Raw genomic sequence first — 20,728 nt, forward strand, 5'->3', positions numbered from 1 at the left:
GTAATGTATGGTAAAATGGTCAAAGTGGTAAAATAGTACGGCTTTTAATAGTTCACTCAGTTTCTGCTGTTAAATCTTAATAAAAGTTACGTCATGCAAGACTCAGATAAACCAGGATAGAAGAAAGGAAGTCAATAAGAGGATGTCCAGACCACTAGACAGCAGCAGTGCCCATGTGTCCTTGGTCACCTCCCCATAGAAATCTGTGCCTTGTCCTCTTCCTTCTGATGGAAGACTCCCCACGGTGACATTCAGAGAATTGCATGTCGCAGTTTTTCTCTGAAACTCCATGGTGTTCCAGAAACAGCCATCACAGTTGTGATCTGTGACCTTCACTACCTGCCAGCTGATGTCCAAATGAACAGTAAAAGCAGATTTTGATTCCTGTTCCTGCTGCTAGAGCCATTCACAGAGCAGCCCTCTTTGCTGGGGTGCCCTCTTTTGCTGGAGCAGAGGCAAGAGAATGCTGGCACCTGGGCACTATCAAAGAAGAAATAATGTGGGAATTTGATTCTTGCTTTTGTTTGTTTGTTGTTGTTTTGTTTTCCCGCTGAAAGATTATGTATATTCAAACTTTCAGAGGTGTCAAGAGATAAGGTATAACTGCTGTTGGGAAACATGGGGCATTTATTTCTTCTCATTTCTTTGTGACATTGTGATTTCTTCTGCTTGTAAGCTTTGCAACAGGCAACCTTACTGGTGTGACCAACTATTGCAGTCTAATTAACACAGAACAACTGGTGTAACAGAGTGTTAAACTGAATGGCAGCCCATCTCTGGTGCTGTTTATGAATTCAGTAGTTGAGCAATAGCTTAGTGATGAGCCACTCATTTTTATGGAATTAATAACTGTGATACCTGTTTACCACGATAAACCCCCTAGTAGTGGCTTTACATCAACTGTATTAAATAGTTCAATTTTGCTTCCAGAATGTTTCAGGAACATAAGGGGTGCCTAAAGATATCCTGCTATTTCTTTTTTGAAGAAATACTATTTAAAGAAAGATAGCAAACATTTCCTTTGCTTTCAAGGCGTGACGCATATTTGTTTTTTCTTACTCATATGACGACAGTGTAACTAGTGGTGCGTATCACTGATGGACCCTCAGCTGCCTCTGAATGCAACCTTTTGACCTTCACAGGTGTTACTGGATGCTTCTTCATTTTTGTTCTAAATCCTTTTTACTTGAGGTATGGTGCTCTGCACATCAGAGGTTCAGGAGAGTTTCCAGTGAAATTATAGTTGTTGTTACAAGTCTTCACCTGTGCTCACCTCAAAACAGGCTTTATTTGTGGGTTTTTTTCCGCTATAGGTGAATAAAATCCTTAAATGCCTCAAGTCAGATCTTTGATGTCTTTATACTCCAGAATGCCCTCTGGAGAGGAGAACAATGCTGCTGTATGTGCATTGACTCCACAATAAATCCCAAGATGAGCTTGTTGCCTCATCAGTTAAATAAGATAAGCCTTAAAAACTAAGGTCATCATGCTCCTGATGAAAATTGAACCTTCACAGCTTCTTTGGATGCATAGAAGATCTGGAGAGCAGATGTAAAAAAAACCCAAAAATTCAAGAATCAAAATTGCAATCTTATTGTTATGTTAACAGTAAAATTAAAACTTATATTTCTTGAATTGAAAACCAATCTTTTTCTTCCCCTCAAAAAAGCACGGTCTTATTAAAATGTGATCTTTTTGATTCACCTGTTCTATTTTGTCTGACTTGTAATAGTTCTCAGATCTTAAGTTTCAGATGCTCGCATTATTCTCCTGATACCGTTGCTCCTTGAGATGTACCTCCATAACGGAGAGATGTTAATAAATTTCTTTCCCTGTGGGTTTTTCTACTCACTGCAATAGCTCATCTTTATCCCCGCTCAGTGTAGCAATTATGCTGTTCAAATTTCTGGCAATTAAACACATATAGGTTAGGTAATTTTCAGTTCATGAACACTGCTTAAGTGATCCAGGTATAGCAACATAACTCTACTTTCCACTTGTATACCACTGCAACACTGTTGTCTTACCTTAGCTGAGAAAGTAGAAGCTGAGGACATTATTTCTATTACTATTATTGTCAGCATCAGCTGTCATAAATACGTGCTTTCCATAAGTATTTTGATGACATTCTGAGATAGGGAGACCACGTATATGTTTCCCTCTGATAAAATAAAATACTGTCAGCTTTGGACTAGATTGTTTTTTGCCTGCAAAGGTCTGTGAGCTTAGAGCTGAAAAAAAAGAGCAGTAGTTTTTAAATACGTGTCAAAAAATTTCAGTTTCAAATAAACATTTCCCTGAAGGTATTACAAATCTCTTGCATCCAGTGAGAAGAAGGGAGGCCCCTGGGTAGGCTTCCTGTTTGCTACAACGCAAAGCTTTCAGACATAGTTACAGAGGGACGAGTCAGATACATAATTCATTTACCCGACCAGACGATAGCACAAGTGCTGATGAAAAATCTCTTTTCAATTCTACATAATGTAACGTAGGTAATTTTGCCAATAATAAAAGAAAATATACGGGATCAGAAAGCAAGTTGCTGCTTTTGTTCTTCATACGTCAAAACATTATTGGAATTTCAATGCCACTCTTTGAATGATTTGATTTTATGCAATCTCACAAGATTTTTACCTCCCTTAAGATAACTAAAAGCAAAGAAAGAGAGCAATTTCTTGGAACAAGGAAATGGCTTCTTCTGCTGTTACACTGCAAACATTTCTCGCTGTGTATTTAGTTAGTATGCTCCCCCCATCACAATTTGAGACTCTTCCATTTGCCATGAGTAAATATCAAACCGATCTTGATATCTATATCTGTCTCATGAAATATACATATCATCTAAATGTGCCCAAATGATTAATTTACTGCTGCGTAATGATTAGCATAAAAATCTCATCATTGCACAGGATAGAAATGTTACCACTAATTGCTGGTTGAAGTGAACAATGTTTTCTGCATAGAAATTAATGATGCGTGCATCGCAGCTCACTCTTGAATGGGAAAATTCAAGACTTCCTGGAAGAAAAACTTCTTGATTTTTTTGTTCTCTTTTCTGCTAAATGATACAGGAGCTTGGTCGTGTATCATAGAAACATAGAATTGTTTGAGCTGGAAGGGACCTTTAAAGGTCATCTGGTCCAACTCCCCTGCAACGAACAGGGATGTCTACAGCTAGATCAGGTGCTCAGAGCCCCGTCCAGCCTGACCGTGAATGTCTCCAAAGATGGGGCATCCACCACATGTGTTCATTACACGTGGGTGTGTAATGGATAGAAGTAATATTTTGTCCATAGTTATTTCTAGAAGCTCTAAACTGTTTGCATGAAGATTTGACCTGCTATGGAGCAGTGACTTGTAGCTACAGTTGTTTCATAAATATGTTGTGCAAGCACCTGGTGGAGATGGAGATACTTCAGGTATCTCCCTTCTTATTAATTCTCTTGGCACGTGGAAGAGGAACCCCTGTGACAACTTCATATCCTGCACTGTCTTTGGCTTTGTAGTTTGGTTTCTCTTCAGAACAGGCCAGCCTCCTTTAGTTTATGTTGTATTTTAATTTTCCAAGTCTTTTTGGTGTTTCATTCTGTCTTTCTCAGTGTCTGTAGAGTGTTATGGGTATTAGAAAAGATTGCCTGATTTGCAAAGTTTGCATGTTTTGTGCCTTTGGGCTCAGGAACTGCAAGATGCAATTGAGATGACTCTGAAGAGCACAAGGGTAAGACCCCCATGAGGGCTTCCACTTGCTGCTGTCCTTGGCCTATGTTACTGGCAGGCAGAGCTTTGTGGTAAGTGCAGTGAATTTTCATCACCAGGGAACATTTTCAACAGGTGAAAGACAGTTTTATGGCAACTCCAGAGGAGGGACTGCAAAGAGCAGAACGCAGAGGTAAGGATGGTGGCTTCAAGTACTGTCTTTTCAGCTGCTTTGCAGGGTGAGTTGAGGAGCATTACTGGAATCAACCTCAGATTCACTATCAAATAGTGGCAGTGATGCTTGTCCTACTCTCTCATGCTTGGTGTAGCATGATTTAACAACAGAGCATTAAAATTCATACTGCATGTAAGATGTAAGTTAATATCAGAGTTGAGGTCCCACTGGAGGACAAGAATAAGACATTAAGGATGATTAGCCACTTGAGAATTCATCTGCAAAATGTGTGCAGTTCAGTAGTTGCTATTTGCATTTACATTACTTGCATTATTTGCATTTGCATTACTATCTGCGTTTGCTATTTATCATGACAAATAATAAGAAACATTTCTCCTCCTGATAGTGCTACTTTGAAATAGAAATTGGTCATTAGGCCTATCTGTTTTAAAGTAATGCTGTTTTGCAGCCAGGAGGGCTGTGGGGCAGTTGCACACGGTGCTACTTATGTATTTAATTTCCCAGCTCTGCATTGTGAAACTGAAGATTCTCTTTCACAAAGTCACCACAGCCTACAGGTGATTTTTCAGTATTATTGTGGGAAGTCTTTTCTAATGGGCAAAGAAGGGAAATCAAATGGTTTTTCAAAAGCCACACAGCCAGACAGTCCTAAATCTAAGTTTGGGTCACAGAAGTTCTGGTCTGTGCCAGGCTGTGTAGCCTATTAATGAAATGTGACTTTCTTATTATCCTATTATCATTTTGAAGCTAAAGTGTAATATTTTGCACAAGAGTGACATTTTTGAGTCTGGACTGCAAATTCAAGAGAGAAATGAGAAAATCACTTTATTTTTTCCATCAGCTAACAAAGTTACTGACTTCTGGAAGGAAGGCATGGAGATCTAAACCCTTTACACGAATCTTAAAACATATTCAAAAATACCCACACCCGTTTCGCTCTTTATGCATAAGACAGAAGAGCTTTCTTAGCCTGAAGATTACATCTTCATTTCTACTTTTTTTTTCAAAGTACGTACTTCACCTGCAGAATTTGCCAAAAAATATCTGGATTTATGGAGTGACAACTTTATTCTTTAGTCTTAGCAAGAACTGAGATAAAAGTGCTTGCGTGCATCTTGATCAAATCCTGTGCATGCACTGAATATCTGGGAGTGTTGGAAACTGTGATTTCTCCGAGGTTCTCTGTGGCTTTCATTATAATTTTTGGAATATTTTGACTTTACTTTTCTGTGTTCAATCTGTTACTAACCCTAAATCATCTATACCCCTGCCTTTTTTGGGGATATTACATCAGTGGTACAGCTGCAGAGAATTCATACCTTATTGCCTGTGTTTAAAAGCAACTTTCCCAGTTCTTTTACAAGTCATCATGTTTGGTTTTTTGCTTTAAATTTCTATTACGAGGACAGAAAATTATCACAGCTCATAGTATAAGACACAGTATAGAGAAACTAGTGATTGCTCAAAAATAGATAACAAAACATCTATATTTTTAATACAAATTCCATGCTGGTTTTTTCTGTACCTATTATCCAGTTTTAGCTCATCAGTAAATTGAATTTAATGAAAAGATTTACTAGAAAGTGAGTCATGGGATATTTAGGCATGTGGAGTTTAAAAGGCATAAAATCACTGTGTAGTTTCTGAATGGAAGTAAAATGTTGACTGTGCTTTACCACTCCAAATTGTTCATCAAAGGAGCAGAGAAGGCTATAAATATCTGCAGGAAAGTGCATGCTTCTCTTCAGCAGCAATTCTCAATGCTGAGTTCTGCATAGCATTTATTTTAAGCCTGTACAATGTAGCCTGAACCTTTAACATGAAATGTTGAGAAGGAAATGCGCAGTAGTTGTGAATTCCTATATGCATTTTTGGAATGGTTAACTGGATATTGCTTTACTGGGAAGTGAGCTTGCGTTTAATATTGCTCTCCCTCTAAGCAGGAGTCCTTTTGACTGTATGGGGAGCTTATCAGGATAAGTGTGAGCAGTACAAGTAATTACTTAAAATTTTAGACTTGTTAGATCTTCATAAAACAAGGAAAGTGCATTTTTATGGCATTTAAGTTTTTTTATGCATATAAAAGTTTTTTTTATTTTTATGCATATAAATGCCTTTAGCCTATTAAATAGCCAAAGTTTGTTTTTGGCATGTGTAGTTGTTGAAACCTACTTTTGTTCATCTCATAAACAGTAGTGTTTCCGGATGTGTAAGATAAAATTTTTCAGTAAACTCTTTCAGTACCATATGCATTAAACAACAATCTATCAATGTTTTAAAAATGAGTCTGTTTATCATCCAGAATAAATTTCTAATAGTAAGGAGGATTCTTTTGATTAATTTCAGTTGATAGAAGGAAGCAGACTTGGTAGAAGGAAGTCTAGAATTTTAATTAAAATCCCCCTTCAGATTTGCCACACTGGGCATTCACATGAACTGAAAGTCCAAATTAGAGCAAATATGCATGTACTCCTCTGGTGATCACACTCCCAACAGTGCCTGTTGGTAACATCAGGGACTGCTCTGTAGGAGGCTGTAGGGTTGTGTGTTTCTCCATCCCCTACACAGAATCACAGAATCAAAGAATGGCTTGGGCTGGAAGAGACTTTATAGATCATCTAGTTCCAGCCTCCTGCCATGGGCACACTGGGTGTGCTGTGTTTCCAGCTGCAAGTACTATGTAAGCTTGACTTTGTGGAGTGAGAGCTAGAAGTATTTGTTGAGGAGAAATGCTGGGCCTGACCCCACATCTTTGCATTGGAAACAAACAATAAACAAGCTGTTGGCCTCACATGCCAGCCTGAGTCACTGCCCCCTGGTCCAATGGATGCTCACTCCTCAGCTGGAGAAAAGAGAACTGAAAATCCTTCCATGCAGCTAATGCAGGATCACCCTGGAGCTCTTTCTGCTTAGTTCTGCAAAGAGTCCCTTTGCATCCACGGTGCTGAAATGAGACTTTTCTTGCCTGGCAGCCATGGGGAGGTAAATATGACTTTTGTTTTTCCCACTCCAAATGGCTGAAGTTCAGGAAGAGCTCAGGGTCACGGGCTCTTTTTTTTTTTCTCCCAGATAGCTTGAATTATAGTTCAAACTGCAGTACTTGTGTGTGTTTTAAACTTGGATGTGCAATGGATTTGTAATATATAACATTGTCATCACACTGTGAAATCACTGCAGTTGAATACTTTTCATGTTCCGTATCTTTGCGTTTCAGAACTGTGTCTAAACAAGCAGGAACAGGAATGGCTGTCAGTGGAGTGCTTGACGGTATCTTCAAAGCAGAAGAACAGAGTAAACATTTGCTGTGTGTGCTCTATGAGGTGTCAATGAAAATTTTATCCCTCCCATCCTCATCTGTGAAGTGATGGATGGGGAAAACCTGACTTCTTTGTTTCTGACGTGGTTAGTCTAAGAGTTGCTGCTACAGTACTTCTAAATCTGTTTGAGGTGTAAGATTATACAAGACATCAGGATTTGACAAACTTCAGAGAAGCTGCAAACATACCAATGTTGTTTATTGCGCAGTGTTTACGATCCTTTAAAACAGAAGTGTCTGAGTTTTGCACTGTCTGCAGAAACATTTTTACTGACCAGCTGAAGTTTTGAAAGATCTCTGTAAGCTCAGTGTTGTAAAAGAACAAAATGGAATGAATACCTATGTTTTGAACATATCACGGCCCTTCCATGGAAAAAGATCATCAGCACAGTTTAAAATAATTGTAGGAAGAGTTCCCAGTGTTCCATTGATTTACACTGGCTTAAAATACAATGAAATGAAGTTTGCAGCTTCAGATAGACATCGGTCACATCAGTAGGAATTACTCTAAAAACAGTTGTAAATGTGCACAGATGGCATTGGGTGTTCAGTGCTCTAGCAGGGAAAGCAGTTACATTGGATTTGTTCTTTTTCCTGAAGTTATTGTGATTTCTTCAATATCCCCCCATTGCCATTAATCCCCAACATTCTAACAAGCTCCAAATTTACTGCCATGCTGTAAAAGTTTGCTTTCTGACCACTTTTTTCCTTTAGGATCAGCTCCGTCTGGTGGTTTTCACTTAGAACAATAAACCAGAACTCCCAAGCCCTATCCTGACTCTGTGGCCATCATACTGGGTGGTCTTGGCACACCTTACAGGTATGTCTCCTGTGCAGATGTGTTTTGTGAAAAGCTTAAAAAGATCTATTTCCTAGACTGGGTGCTGTCAAAAGCATGGGACGCTGTTTGTTCTAATGAGGCATCTTTTATTCTTGGTCATAACTTGAAAGCAGTTGAGGTTTTGGCATCATGGAATTACGCTCCGTAGGTGAGTTAACCTTGCAACTAAATAATACTTCAGCTTGGCTGGAATCTGAATACCATCGTGGCCCTACTTCATTGTGACTGATTCATGGTCTAGGATGGAAAACACATCAGAATTTGGTGGTTTTTTGACCTTCAAACAAATGAAACCTTGGAGCTGTGGAGTGTTTTCTGTTGGTTAATAAAACTGGATTCTTTGCATGTGAAATTGTAGACTTTTCCCTTCAAAGTTCCGCACAGAGACTTTTAGAAAATAACGTCTTGAGGAGAGAATAGCAATGTTTAGTATAAAAACCGTCATGCACAGTAATACCATGAGACTGCAAAGAAGTAACATATCCCAAAGTTCAAGTGTTGCTTTTTTTTTTCCCAAGAATGAGAGTTATCACAATAAAACTGTAGAGTAATTTTAATAAAATGTCTTATTTGTTCTTAACACATTTTCTTATAGCTGCATGAAATGAGCCTTACTGGAGTAAATTCAGAGAAGACTCTGCAAATGCAAATAGGTTGTACCCTTCTGCATTATCTTGAGTAGAAATCCACACGAAGCTCACACACATATTCTGCTTCTGTTCATGGTGGTTACAGAGCCTTTAGTACCAATAATTAGGAGTCATCCCTCATAAAGCACTAACAAGTTAGTGAAATGTCAGAGGATTTCCCTCTGTGTTCGGTTTCATTACAAAGTCTTCTACTTTCTATTTTCTTAGTAGATACAATTAATGACACTGAAGACTTCTCAGGGTAGAAAATTAAACTGAGAATTTGAAGAAATGCCAGTGGCTTAAGAAGAGCGTTTACTGACAACTCTGTTTTCAAGCTCCCAAATATATCAATTGTTTGATTTTCACCCACCAAGCCCTGGCTCCAGATTTGATACATGGTATTAACTGCATCAGTTTGCTAAAGGAAATTGCAGCAGAGCTTAGTTATATAAAACAGTTCTTTGAACTTTAAGGTGAAACTAGAACTCTGTCTTTAAGATGACTCATTGCCTTCAAATATTTTTTCTAAATACTTCCTTTAAAAATTGATTTTAATTTGTGTCACTGACAATATGCATATCCACAATTCACTCACCTGGAAGAGAGCAGCACGAGGAGAATAAATTGCATGCAGTGGATCTGAGATACTGCTCTAAGCTGGAATAAGGCTCTGGATTTCAGAAACCACCTCAGTTTGCCAGCAGTGACCACCAAAAACAAGTTAGTGTCATATATTCAAGAAATGAAAACCACATTCGTGCCTTGTATTTAATGTGGAAAAAAACTAAATATCCTTAGAGAAAGGGGATGTATAAGGTAAAATAACAAGAAGTGCAAGTGGGAAGACAAGAAATTCTTAGTGTGCCCATGTACACAGCACCAGGATACCTGAAGCACTCCCCTATTCTCACGGATGGAAAGAATAAAGCAACTGTAGACCAGAATGCCTACATTCAGTACAAATGTATGAAAAAGTAAGACATTTGAATCCAGGAAATACTCCGGTTGCCTCAGATGTTGTTACAGGACCAAGACCTGAGTTGGCTGATGTCAGGCTTGGAAGTTTAAAGCAGCTTTAAGCAGATCTGTGGATGGAAGAAGTGCATAACTGATGGGTTCATTATCGTTCATCACCCAAGTAGGTGAAAATGAGCTGATTTCGGTGCACTTTTATTAGAATTTTGATTCAAGGAAAATTGGGAACAACAATCCCTGTTGCCAGAAGAACTGTTATATGAAGTTGTGGTTGGAAACTGCAGTGTGTAATACTGCTGTAGCAGGGCTTTTCATCTCCCTTTTTGCTTTTGCAGAGGATTGTTTCATGCAGTGAGTTCTGAGCTTTTTTGTCAAGGTTTACTTTAAAGTTTGAAATTGATGGGCTTCCCACTATTTCCCCGAAGCAAGTTTTCTTTGCAATGAATCTTCTCAACAAACTTCTTTGGAGCTTGTACCTTACCAGTGGGATAACGCTGGCGGTCAGTGTGCTTGCATAATCTTCAGGCATGAGAGATCTGCCCTTTAATTTGTCTTCTAGAAGAAAATGGAGTTTGTGTGACTACAGATGTTGATGATTTATTTATACTGCATGCATTGATTCCTAATTGAAGAAAGAAAGGAAGAAAGTCCCGACTGCTTTCGTGCAACCTCAGCAGCAGTGGGGAAATGACAGATGGAAGAACTGCTGTATGGGACACAGGCGCAGTGCTCTTCGCTCATCATATTGCTGTGCTATTTGCCTTCAGTATGTCACTAAAAATTCAGTATCTCAATAACACATCTGGAGAAGGCTCGTGAAATCCAAATGGGCATTTCTGCCTCACCTGTCTTAATAGAGGAGATTCTGAGATGTTCAGGCTTGCCTCCCCATCCTCCAGAGGGTTTCTTGTCGGACTGTGGTTGCTATCTAATACTTCAATGTAAACAACAGGAATAAGAGTGCACCAAAGATTGTTTTTACACTTTAATCTTAAAAAACAAAAACAAAAACAAAAAAAAAAAAAACTTTTTTGACCATGACTGAAACGAAAGACATGGCACAGATGAAATGAAATGCTTCCTGGCAGGAGAAAGGTGTGGTTCTCTGAGATAAAAGGAAGGTGCACATTTTCTCACTACTGAAATTCTCTGAGGATGTATCTTATAATAAATCTGCCCTCCGTACCATATGGATTCATAAATTCAGAACAAATTAAATAACCAGCCAATTTTAAATTTTAAAGAATAATGTGGTTAATAGATAGAGAAAAGATCAGAGAGCTATGATGTAGCAAGTCCTCTGAAAGTTTCTTAATGCTGATGTAGAGAATGGTTAATATAGAAAACTTCAAAATCAGTATATGACTTTCCTGGAATCTGATGTGAAGCCATTAAAATGGAAGAAATAAGATGCAAACCGGTGTGCTTGCAAGAATTCAAGCATTTGCATCCTGGACACTTTGTGTCTGGGGAAGAAGATGATCAAAACTTCTGTGAAAGAGTGTTACATTAATTTTTGCAAATCAAAGGTTTTCACAAGAACGTGAAGATCATTCCCTCAATGTATCACCTTGGCAACATGTCAAAAAAGGTTGCATTCCCTTCCTGACTGGCTATAAAGGGATGGATGGAGTTTTGTTTTGTCTTGAGAAAACTCACTGCTGTCTCCCTTTGTAACACATGAAATGAGAAATGACTGTCCGTGGCACAGAGGCCAGCCCTCCCATGAGTGCTGCATATTGGTTTTCATTGTATTTCTAAAAGCCTTTTATTTCCCACCTCTCCCCATCTCCTAGACCTGGCTACCAAAGCCCAACGAGACCTCAAACCAAACATGATTGTAATGCAACAAGAACAAACCCCAGCTGTATTTCAAGGTTTGAAAATATTTTTCTTTCTATGTTCAAACAGCTACCTCAACACCAGGCAGTCTCCGTGTTTGAAGCTGTTTATGGAAAAGCTCTCCTCTCCATCTTCCAGTGATGCTTTCTGAGCACTTGATACTAATGATAATGTATTGGTGCAGCTTTGTGCTGCTCTGGTACAGTGTATCATGGTTTCACCAGCAATTAGCCAAGCTCTTGAAATTTCATTTTCAGAGTTTTTTGCATGTTTTTATTTCCTGTGTTACTTTGTTTGAATTTGAATGGTGACAGACAGCAAACACCACTTTAATCCTGACTGTCTTTGGAAAAAAAATAGCATCAATAAAAACAACAGAGGGGGGAGAGAGACAGACCCTTTGAATTTCCCTATAGATAAGTGCTACTTGCTGGGTCTTACATTTTGTCACAGAACTAGGGCTCAGAAAGGATTGACATTACTGGCATGCCTTGCTCCTCAGACTGAGGGAGCTTCCACTAAGTTGGGCACAACTTTCTGTGCTGTATTTTCCTTTTGAGCTTCAAGTTTGAAGAAACACCATACCCCGCAAAGAAAACTCAGTTATAAAATTGAGTTTTATAACTCAGAAGAGAGAGCTGTTTTTCTTGGCTTCCTGGTGAAGATGAGGTGGAAAAAGTAAGTTCCTCAGCAAATTTAGGTTGTTGCTATATATAGACCTAGTTTTGTGTAAAGGCATAGGAGACTTAGGAAACCTGATAATGAAATATATGTGAAAGCACAAAGCCAGTTACATTCAATATGATTTCAGGTTTTATTGAGAAGACCCTATAATGTATTTTATGGAGTACTTAAAGCTGACAGTGTAATAAAGCCAGGCATAGAACTTGAATGTACACAGCCAGGCTAGCTCTGCTCGTGGCCAATTCAAATGCCTGGGCTGTTGGGGCCTTCTCACCACAAGTTCTTGCACCAATGCAGTGTAACACTCATACTAAAATCTCCGGAACTGAAATTTGAGTGAGTCGTATCCATTTAGTGGTATCATCTGACCCCACTGGAAGTAGCTATTTCTAACTGAAATCTATGTTTGCCTAAGATATTGCACTTGCTTGAAAAGCAAACTATAGGTTGATGGTACTTCTGCATGGAGGTATGGTGGCAGGAATGGGTCCTTCCATTAGTCCTAAGATGACCTGTGTGAGCTCTGTGACAGAGCAGTGGGTAAAGCCTTAGTGTGAAGCACAGTCATGTGAGACACCATCCCAGTCTGTCCACTGGCAATCTCAAATGTGTTCCTTGGTATCACTTATTTTCCAGCACTGGAAAAGGGAACATCAGTAGTTTCAGTGTTAAGGAAGAATTCAACAGATACCCTGTATTTTTAAGGTGATGTTGTAAGGTGTGAGGTGCCCTTATATCAGATGTGTTTAAATGCAAACTACAGATTTTGCTTGCAGGTGTATATTACAAAGATGATTGTGCTTTTGATCCTGTGATATTTGGAGATAAATTCCTTACTTTAAGTCATGGGTATGTACATGGGGGGGGGAGGGTGGAGGGGGTATGTAAAGCCTGACACAAATCAGAACATTCAATTCTAGAAGTTATTAATCGCATAGATAGATTTAATTTAAATGCATTTTTTATTAAAAAAAAAAAAACACACACAGCTTTCTGTAAGCACATCAATGTAGGTCTACCCTTTTATTTATGTATAGGAAGGATTTAGTTGAAGGTAGGCAGCAGCTGCTTTGATTGAGCTCGTAAACATTTTTCCATGTATAAAAGGCAGCGTAGAAAATACACTGAGAAGTTCTTGGAAGAGGAAAACTAGCAGGGCCAGGCATTGTGGAAGGAAAGAAGTATAAGGGGAGCTAGAACAGACTTTAGTCTTCTCATTCATTTAGTTCCCCAAACTACAGACTCTTGCTTTGTGGGTAAATAGAGTTAGGGTCTTCATTCCCTCCTGTGTGGGCAGGAAGGAGCCATGCACCATGTGGAGCCTTCAGCAGCAACCCTGTGCTCCACTGGACCTGGGCCACATCTGGGTGGTTTTTCTTATATAAATGAGAGGCAGAGAAATTCTCTCCTGCTTTCTGCACTTTACTTTTTCTCATATCAGAGGTATTATGGACATCTAAGTGAAAACTACGCTCGGATCACTGTGTTTAATAAAAACAAGTCTTCAATTTTTCATTCTTATTGTACTTGCTCCTTACAAATGCCATGGAAATTGCAGGATTTTTACTTCTTCCAGTTTCTTTTGCAGTCCTTTGGAGAAAGAACAGAGCAGTCCAGTTTTGTATCCAGGCCTGGGGCCCCCAGCACAAGAAAGACGTGATGTTGGTGTCCAGAGGAGGCCACAAGCATGCTCAGAGGGTTGGCGCATCTCTCCTAACAAGAAAGGCTTCTACAGATATCACAACCAGAATACAAAAGTCCAGGAGAACATAACCTCCCTAATGAGTGAAAAAGACAAGCTGGTAAAAACAGATGAGAAGGCTGAGGTACTTAACAGCTTTTTTGCCTCCGCATTCTCTGACAACTTCTTGTCACACAGCCCTCAAATGTTTGGTTTTGTAGGAGGGGATAGGGGAAGCAGTGTCCCTCCCACTGCAAGCAAAGATCAGGTGACCACCTGCAGAATCTGAACATGCACAAGTCTATGGGTCCCAATGAGATGCGTCCCAGAGCCCTGAGGGAATTCGCCAATGTAGTCACCAAGCCACTCTCCATGACGTTTGAAAAGTCATGGCAATCAGGTGAAGTCTTTGGTGACTGGAAAAAAGGCAATGTCACACCTATTTCTAAGAAGGGTAAAAAGGATGATCCCAGGAACTACCAATCTCTCAGTCTCATCTCTGTGCTGGGAAAGGTCATAGAACAGATCCTCCAGGAAGTAATGCTGAGATATATGGAAGACAGGGAGGTGATACGGAAGAAACAGCATGGCTTCGCCAAGGGCATAACCTGCTTGACCAACATTGTGGCCTTTTATGATGGTGTCACTGCATTAATGGACAAGGGAAGAGCCACTAATGTCGTCCATGTGGACACTGACATGGTCCCCCACAACATCCTTTTCTCCAAATGGGAAAGATATGGATTTGATTGGTGGACCGTTTGATGAATGAAAAAATGGCCACAGGATTGTGTCCAGAGAGTGGCGGTCGACAGCTCAGTGTCTCAGTGGAAACCAGTGACGAGTGGTATCCCCCAGGGGTTGGTGCTGGGGCCGATACTCTTTAATATCTTCATCAATGACATTGACAGTGAGGCCAAGTGCACCCTCAGCAAGTTTGCTGATGACACTAAGTTCTGAAGTTCAGTTGACACACCAGAAGGATGAGATGCCATCCAGAGGGACCTAGACAGGCTTGAGCAGTGGGCCCAGGTGAATCTTATGAGGTTTAACAAATCCAAATGCAAGATATTTTACCTGGGTCAAGGCAACATCCACTATCAATACAAGCTGGGGGATGAAAGGATTGAGTGCAACCCTGCTGTAAAAGACATGGGGGTACTGGTGGATGGGAAGCTGGACATGAGCCAGCAGTGTGCCCTCACAGCCCAGAAAGCCAACCGTATCCTGGGCTGTATCAAGAGAATTGTGGCCAGCAGGGTGAGAGAGGTGATCCTGCCTCTCTACTCTGTGCTGGTGAGGCCTCACCTGGAGTACTGCATCCAGATGTGGAGTCCTCAGTACAGGAGGGACTGGTGGAGTGTGTCCGGAGGACGGCCACAAAAATGATCCAAATGATGGAACACCTCTCCTGTGAGAACAGACAGAGAGCTGGGGCTGTTCAGCCTGGGAAGAGAGGGCTCTGGGGAGACCTAATAGTGGCCTTTCAGTATTTGAAGAGGGGCTGTAAGAAAGAAGGGGACAGACTTGTTAGCAGAGTCTGTGGTGATAGAACAAGGGGAAATGGCTTCAAGCTTAAAGAGCGGAGATTTAGGTTGGATGTAAGGAAAATGTCTTTTATAGAGAGGGTGGTGAGGCACTGGAACAGGTTGCCCAGAAATGTAGTGGCAATGTCCTGCCCCTGTCCCTGCCCTGTCCCTAGAGACTTTCAAGGCAAGGCTGGATCAGGCCCTGGGCAACCCAATCTCGCTGTGCATGCCCCTGTTCATTGCAGGGGCATTGGAACAGATGACTTTTAAAGGTCCCTTCCAACTCTAAGGATTCTGTGATTCTATGATTGTAATTGGCATCTATCCTCCAAAGCTAGCCTTGGATTTTTCACTTCAGCAAACATTTCATTAACTTTGGTGGAAGCACAGTCCAACCTTACCATCAGGCCTTGGGATTTACAACTGGAACTCCATAATTAAACATACAGTTAAACATCCACTATCTGCTGGTTGGTTTTTGTTTTGTTTGTTTTTAACTATCACACAAAGAATACTGATTAGAAATCTGAAATGCCATCGATTTGAACAGCGTTTTGGAAGCGATGAGTGGAATGAAAATTGCTATGCAAGCTTCACACTGTGTACTTCCTGGCTTGCACAATACATGCTTATAAAGAGAAATTGCTGTGGAATATCTTTCCTGAAAAACAGCTCAATTTTCAGGCATTATAGAGGTTCATCATCTCCTCTTCCTGGGCTGTGTTGCTTTACATCTATGTGAAACCTTTCCAATATGCAATTTCAGCAGAATCTCCATAGCTAATTTTAGTTTTATTTATCATGATACTTCTTCTTGTCTCCAATGGTCTCTGTTTTTGAAATATCCCTACACAATAGTGTAAAATAACTGTGTCTGTTATCCTCTCATAGTCTTGTATGTGAATGGCTGAGTTCGAAGTTACATACTTTGTATGACATAAATACCTATAAGTGGATGTAAGAATGTGGTTTGGTTGTGTGGTACTTGAAATGCCAAAGATGTTACAACTGGACCTTGTGGAAATTTTCTGCATGAATCAACTCGCCGAAAAGAAGGACTGACATCTGTGGAGAAAAATTTATTTCCTTCTAAAGTTTGGGAAGGAAGGGGAAACCTCCCAAATAATCTCTTAAGTATTTCCAGATTTGAGACTTCCATGGATTTTATTTTTTCCTTCTTCTCCCCATATCTTTCTTCTTCTTTGAAGGTGACAGCATAAGTCTTTGGGCTGGGAGTTTCTTCTCTCTTATTGCTCTCTCACCAACTTTTCAAACAATGGGGATGTAGAAGGGAAAGATGAAAGGTAAAACTCTTTGGTTATTATCTGTTCTAAGGAGTTCAGGCAAAAACTCACGCGTTCATTTTCAAATTATTTTTTGTATTGATTTGTGGTGTTTTCTCTTAAGATGTTATGTTTCTTTGAATTTGTCCTCTATATTGTGTTTTTCCTTTATTCAGCTCACTCTTTTGACAGGCTCTTGAAATACTGAAAAATATATTATCATTACATTACGTTATGGTAAAATTGTAATACAATTGATTAAATGCTGGTGCATTTAGAGTTACGGCAAATCTCTGCAGTTTATGCTACATTTCAATTACATTTAGACCTGTGATTTGAGTTGCTACATGATAGACTACACTCTTCCCTTTTTGTCATCATGCTTGCAGTCTGTAATTACTAGGTACATCCCTGCCTGCCTATCTTAGCTGCGTGGAGTCTGAGCACATTACAATGCAAGCTGATGGCTGGGAAGTCACGAGCTCCAGAGTACTCTAGGATGCAGTTCTGGGTCCGTACACAGAGTCTCTCATCCTTTATACCTTCCATCTCTTCTCCTTTCTGTTCAATCACACTCCTGCACCGTCCTGCCACTGAACATCTGTACCCCATGGCAGACCACACCCATGCTGACACAAAATATTTCAGGATGTTTTTCCAGCAGCCTGGGCCCTTCTTACACAGCACAGTGTATTTCTGTTGTGACTTACTTATTCCTGGTATAAGCATGGCCTCATTTTATAACCTATTTCTGTTTAACTCACAGAAACTGTCCACGTTAAGGCTGTGTAAATTCCTTCAGAAATACCAGTGGATCAAAGGAAAAGCCAGAGTGTTGATTTATCATACAGAAGACACAGGGAAGGGACACAAGGTGCTTTCCTGTCCTCTGCAGAGGGACAGGGTACAATCAGCCCTTAAAGGGCAGATCCTGCCAGCACTGTCACCAGCAGCAGCAGAGTCTTCAGTTGTTTCAGCCAAGCTGGAGATCTGAAGGCCACCAGAAGCTCCTAAGAACAAAGGGACTCCATTCTCAGACCCACTGGGGTCTCCTATTGTCTTTGGGGGTCTTTCAGATCTGTTTTCAAGCAAATAAGTTCTTGATCAAGAGAAACACTTCAAACACAAGATCTACATCTAAAACACACCTTAGAGCTTGTAGTGTAATCCATTGCCTATGATTGCCTATCACAGAATCGTAGAATCATTGGATCTTTTGATGCAGACCAGGATACGGTTGGTTTTCTGGGCTGTGGGGGCTCAAATGGATGACCAGCAGCGTCCTGTTCTCTTCTCCTCCATCCTCTCCTGTGTGGCTGTAAGTGGCTAATTCAGATTCCCTCATCATTTGTGAGGGATCAGGCTCAAGTCTTACCTACCTGTAATGTGAGCTACTTTTATTTCACGTTTATAGGAAGGCAGGAACCTTCCCTGTCACATGACTAATACTAATGGAACTGGGCTGCCTGAAAGGTGAGTCTGTGTTGACCACCAACAGCACTTCAGAGATTTGTATCTTGAAAAGAGTTGACAATTAAGTAAATCATAATCTATCCTTCTTGTTCTTCTTTGGTATAACATGTAGATGTGTGCTGATATTTAAATATTTCTTTCAGTTTATTTTTTGGTGCATCAGATTCAGCTTAAAGCATAGAACGCTGCTGTGAGAGTGTGGCATGAAAGGGGAAGCTTTAGGTTGCAGCCCAGGAGAGGACAACTCTTTCCTCTGGCACAACCAGGTACAGCACTTCTTTTCCTTGGCTTTTCTGGGCTTTTCTGGAGCTCCTTCAGCCTTTGCCACCAGCCTCCTGATGACGTGGGAGTTGCAGGGGAGGGCAACCCACGCTCCTGAGCATCCCAAAACCAGGTAGGAGAGTGGGGGATCCTTCCACTGGGTGTCACTGGGAACTGCAAACCCACCCTCCATGTTGGAGTCCAGGATATGTTTGGGCTGCAAAGGAGAATTTGGGCAATGGGATGGGATGTCAGGGTGCTGGCACGGACTGTGCTGTGAGATGATCCCTGTCCTTCACATGAAAATTAACAATGGAATCATCAGTCTTCCTTTACAGATGAGAATAGGTGCCTGGCTGAGGCGAGGAGGCTGCAAAATGCTTCCAAGTATCTACAAGTTAAAAAATATGAAGGCAGTGAGTGTTCCTTGCTGGTGGCAGGACAGAGAGGGAACACACAAGCATCTAGACAGAGGACAACTGCACTGAGTCAGCTGAGAGCGCATGAGGAGATAGGTGCGCTGTTACTAAAAGGCAGATGCACTGGGGAGTCCACAGCCAAAAAGTTCCTTCACTGACAACTTAAAGGCTTGAAGGAGTTGTGGCTAAAATATGAGACGTCAGCCTAACAGGTCTGTTTACAGAGACTTCTCCAAACTGATGTCCTGTCAGAGCTTTTGCTCCTGCAAACTCTTTTCCCTTGTGTTTTGATTCCTTTCATCTTAAAGGACACTCTGCCATTTCCCAATCTGTAAATAAAACTCACTCTGATAAAGGTCACCCGCTCAGTCTCCGGGAATAGCTGCCCCACAGTGAAAGGCAAAGTCAGTTCGGGGCTGGCCAGTACTGCCCTTTGAAGCCAAGGTCTAATGAACGTCATCCAGCTCCCAGCACCTGTTGAACCTGCAGAATAAGCAGATCATCTCTGTGCAATTATCCTGTAAAGCAAAAACAGGACGGCTGGAGCTTTTCTCGTGGGTCAAGGGTGAACCATGGTGGGCAAAGCAGGAGCACAGCAGGGAACATAAGGTTTGGCTGGTCTGGGTCAACGTCTCTCATGTGGTGGCCAAAAGCCAGCTCCACTGGCAGCTCCCGCCTGAATTCCACAGGAAGATATTTGGCAAATCGCATGCTGACATGTTTATCGTGTTAGCTGTCAGGATGAGTAAGTGCGCAAGCTGAATGCTATCATTCATCTTCAATGGAGAAATAGGTACTGCTCATGAAATGTGCCACAATAAATATATTTTCAAGCATGATTTTTGTCAGACACATATTAATTCCCTGTTCAGCTCCTGTCATAAGTGACCCAAAATAGACCTGTACTTGCTGGCAGCCCCAAATCCCCACTTCGGGCTCGCTTGGTGACGCTATGCAATCGTGGGACGACAAAGTGACACTGTTGCCTGCTTATAAATGACAGATTGAGTTAGATCCTGCCCTGGCAGATACACATTTACATGTCTTCTAGCATCTAATTACACTGAAGTATCCAAGAGAAACCTCATATTTGGGCTTTTAATGCTAATCCAATAAAAAAGCAATGCAGCCATTTCAAGATAATTATGGCATCAGCAACCCCCTGCCTGCTTGCAGGCAGCATTCATGGGAACCCCTCCTGGGTGTTCAGGCAGTGTGAGAAAATAGTGAGCGCATTGAATCCCATTTCTGTGGCACAACCATTGCAGTGTGTTGGAGTACCTCAGAGCTAAGAAATCTCTGAAACATCAACATTTTGTTTCCTGCTTGATCTGAGCTGGCCTTGCCCGAGGCAGGCTGTGATACCATACTGCTCTGTTGTGTTCCAGAATTAAGAAAAGCGGAGCTTGTCCGATCAGCTCCCTCGCCAGCAATATCAAAGTGCCTCATTCACGCTAAAAAGCGTCAGGCTTTGGCCCACTTCCCTTCTGTTATTGACATAAGGGGGAGCAGGAGGAGGAAGCGGAGGATTGAAGGCTTCCCCATTCCTGGCTGCTCATCCTTGCTCTGCCAGGAGAGTTTGTAAGTGGATGCCTTGGGAAGTTCAGTGCAACACATACATGTGAATGTATATGGAGATCAAAAACCCGGACTGGACTCTGCTGCCAACATTAATCAGGTGAGGATGGGGCTAAGCTGGAAGCCTTACAGTAAGATGTGACCAGGAAATCAGTGCCAGCTCTGGGAAGACAACATGAAGTCACACAGCTCAGAAAGAAAAATGTGGCGTGGTGATGTGAAATGGCAGTAGGGTGAAAGCTGGGCTTTAGCACGGCCCTGCTCTACCTCAGCAGGGACAAAGACACACCAGAGACCACTTCTTTTCTCAGCACTGACCACA

The 20,728-nt window shown here is 41.1% G+C and overlaps 1 long non-coding RNA gene across 1 annotated transcript; it reads left to right on the top strand.

Moving 5' to 3' along the window:
* The first annotated feature begins 6,003 nt into the window (after positions 1-6,003).
* LOC121109654 lies at positions 6,004-14,818 on the top strand. Its single transcript, XR_005857583.1, has 3 exons — positions 6,004-6,874; positions 7,107-7,294; positions 7,923-14,818. It is a non-coding gene; the product is annotated as an uncharacterized LOC121109654 (long non-coding RNA).
* Positions 14,819-20,728: the final 5,910 nt, after the last annotated feature.

This window comes from Gallus gallus, chromosome 2 (genome assembly GCF_016699485.2).
Source record: "Gallus gallus isolate bGalGal1 chromosome 2, bGalGal1.mat.broiler.GRCg7b, whole genome shotgun sequence".
NCBI classification, from domain to species: Eukaryota; Metazoa; Chordata; class Aves; order Galliformes; family Phasianidae; genus Gallus; species Gallus gallus.